Consider the following 3,872-nt stretch of genomic DNA (forward strand, 5'->3'; position numbering starts at 1 on the left):
TGTTGGAGAATAAGAAAGTTCAAAGAGCACATGATGGGGTGGGATAATAAGAGAGGCTGAGAGAGAGTCTGGTTTATCTGATCACCATGGGAAGTCACCAGGGAGGGTCAACACATTCATCTTATCTATCCATTATGCTATCCTCTAACCTCTATGACTCAATGTAAACACATTAATGTAGCTATCTTACTCATCTATAATAAAATGAGTCCCCAATCCTGAAGATATTTTATAAACAATTCCGGTAAATTTTGGTGACTTTATAATGCAATTCCAATGAGAAAATTGGTTTTGATGCACATTTCAACTTAAGATGCAGTTTTCAGGAAGCAATTATGTCACCAATCTAAGAACTTCTTGTAATGCCTGAGAATGTACAAATACCTATATAAAAAAATAGTAAATTATCATTTCTCACAGAAATGTTCTCAGTATTCAGGAAAATGTTTGCCTTCACAAAGTATTGCAAAATCTCTAGAAAATATACAGATGAATTGTCAATCTATATATAGTTATCTTTGATTTTAGAAGATGATACTACCAAAGCAAGACAGTTCCTTCTTGCACTAATGCAGGTGGAGTTATCAATCAGTCATAGGTATTTATTGAGTGCTTACTGTGTGCAGAGCACCATCCTAAGAGCTTGGGAAAGTGCAACCCAATAGAGTTGGTAGCTATGATCCCTAAAATATGACACAAACTATGGATTGTGTACTGCTTAGTTTAGACCCTAAGGCTGAACTGGATGGAACAGTTTGCATATGGAAAGGAGGTTTCTTCTGGCTAGAAAGGAGAAAGATGGCCTACAGATGCATATGGAATACCTACTGGCCCCCAAATTCCCAGGTTACGGAACATGCCTGTCTAGGAAAATCCCCTCTAGACTATAAGCTCATTATGAGCAGGGAATGTGTCTACTGTTGTATACTACTCTCCCAAGTGCTTAGTTTAGTGCTCCACACACAGCACTCAATAAATATGATTGAATGAATGAACAAATGAAGACCAGAAGAACCTGTAGCTGCCCAACCACCCCACCCACAAGGCTGATAGTCAAACAATATTCAGTGGTAAGCTGAAATGCTTTAAAGCTATGATGATTAAAAACCTTATATGAGATTGCATAGTAATGGACAGTTGGGAAATAGTAGGCTTGCAGCAAGCAAAAATGGGGTAGCTGCCTTGAAGCCAAGGCTTTGAAAAGATCATGATATTAAGAAGGAAAATGAACCAGTGCCAATCACTGAAAGTAACAAACACAATAGTGCAGCTGAGGACAATTGGTACATGCAAATGTGTTTGTTTAATTATAAACACCTGCATACTCTGATTAAACTCTCACTGCCAAGCAGCATCAACTTTGAACCCAAAAGATCCCTCTCACACAGACACACACACACACATATACCCCTGAAGGCAGCAATCATGTATACTAACTCTATTATTCTCTTCCAAGCACTAAATATGAAGCTCTGCATAGAATAGATGCTCACCAGGGATTCCACAATGGGTGGACACATTTTGCTCTATGAAACATTAGTCAGGTGAAATCCTTCAAATGATACGACAAATTATGGCTTTTTAGTGGTTAGGGATTGATCTTCACATAGTTTAAATTACTGAGTCACCGGACCTTCAAGTAGGGATTGGCACTAGGGAAGAAGGAAGGGGGGCTTTTTGAGAAGCTAAGGCAGAAAGACCCCAGGCTGATCACAGGCATGTGCCCACTCTCCTCCTAAACTGAAATGCATGGGAGTGAAGGCGGAGCTGACCCCAGTGACAAGAGGGGACCCCAGTCTGTGCCATAGAAGACCAGGGGTCTCCTGGCCAGTTCTGGAGAGCTGCTGCAGGGGCAAACGCTGTTACCCCCCAGGCTGTGAGGGTGAAGGTCACTCTGGAAGGATGGGGTCCTTTGCCCTCCCTTCAAAGCAGGAAAGCAGCACAAACTGAAGCAGCCCTATACTAACTCCTCAAGACGGTTCATCAGCCTGGAGTTTGGAAAGTAGGAAAGCACCTGCGAGAAGCCTTATGTTTGATAAATCCCCCAGAGCCAATTAATGGTCTGAGGCAGGGGAAACCCCCAGAAGGAGGAGTGCTTGCAGCCACACCCTGGCAGGGGTCATGCATCCACGTTGGTATCATTTTACATCATATGGCTGGGAAGGGGAGGTAGAGCTTTGTTGGATTGAACTCCAACCCCTTCGCATCGGGAGTGGTAGAATTGATAGGATGCCCAGACAACTTCATAAACCAACCAACCCCCTTTTTTTTAATGGTATTTGTCAAGCACTTATTATGTGCCAGGCACTGCATTGGGGTAGTTACTAGGTAATCAGGTTGGACACAGTCCATGTCCCACATGGGGCTCACAGTCTTAATCAGCGTGGCTCAGTGGAAAGGGCACGGGCTGGGGAGTCAGAGGTCATGGGTTCAAATCACAGCTCCGCCACTTGTCAGCTGTGTGACTTTAGGCAAGCCACAACTTCTCTGTGCCTCAATTCCCTCAACTGTCAAAGGGGGATTAAGACTGTGAGCCCCACGTGGGACAACCTGGTCACCTTGTATCCTCCCCAGCACTTAGAACAGTGCTTTGCACATAGTAAGCACTTAACAAATGCCATCATCATAATTATTATTATTATTAATCCCCATTTTTTACAGATAAGGTAACTGAGGCACAGTGAAATGGCTTGCCCAAGGTCACACAGCAGACAAGAGCTGGAGCTGGAACTAGAACCCAGGCCCTTCTTGTCTCTTGCCTCTTATGCAAATTGTACGCCCATTGCAGACCCTCTAAACTATGGCTTGATTTGCATTATGGCATTTATGGAGCACTTACTAGCAATCAATCAATGATATTTATTGAGTACTTATTGTGTGTGGAGCACTATATTAAGCACTTGGGAGAGCACATTACAACAGAGTTCATAGACATGTTCAATCATATTTATTGAGCACTTACTGTGTGCAGAGCACTGTACTAAGCGCTTGGAAAGTACAATTCAGCAACAAATAGAGACAATCCCTGCCCACAACAAGCTTACAGTCTATGAGCTGTGTTGGAGTAGAAAGCAGGTTATGAAATCGAGCACAGTGCTGTCACCATACATCTTAATCCCTTTTTACAGATGAGGAAACTGAGGCCTAGAGAGGCTCAGTGTCCTACCCAAGGTCACACAGCAAGCCAGTGGAGGAGCTGGGACTTCAACCCACGTTGTTTGACTCCCGTTCCTTTGCTCTTTCCACTGAGCCATGTTGCTTTTATATTTATATATAAGATATGCAGCAGAATTCTAACATACATTTTCCAGTATTTGTGTGCAGGGGTTCCCAGTATAAGCTGGTACCTAATATAAATTTTCATCTTGTTAATTGCCAGTCCATAACATTGTCTCTCAGGAGTATAGTTGCCTGCACATGTCAGTTCCTGAATGCCATCTCAAAGAGTTTGATTATGCCTGTATCCTGGGGATAATAATAATAATAATAATGGTAATTGTTAAGTGCTTACTATGTGCCAGGCACTGTTCTAAGAACTGGGGTAGATACAAGGCAATCAGCTTGTCCCACGTGGGGCTCACAGTCTTAATCCCCATTTCATTCATTCAATTGTATTTACTAAGCACTTAATGGGTGCAGAGCACTGAACTAAGCACTTGGAAAGTACAATTTAGCAACAAATAGAGACAATCCCTACCCAACAATGGGTTTACAGATGAGGTAACTGAGGCACAGAGAAGTTAGTAATAATAATAATGTTGGTATTTGTTAAGTGCTTACTATGTGCATAGCACTGTTCTAAGCGCTGGGGTAGATACAAGGTGATCAGGTTGTCCCACGTGGGGCTCACAGTCTTAATCCCCATTTTACAG

The sequence above is a fragment of the Ornithorhynchus anatinus genome, chromosome X5 (assembly GCF_004115215.2).
Source record: "Ornithorhynchus anatinus isolate Pmale09 chromosome X5, mOrnAna1.pri.v4, whole genome shotgun sequence".
Lineage (NCBI taxonomy): Eukaryota > Metazoa > Chordata > Mammalia > Monotremata > Ornithorhynchidae > Ornithorhynchus > Ornithorhynchus anatinus.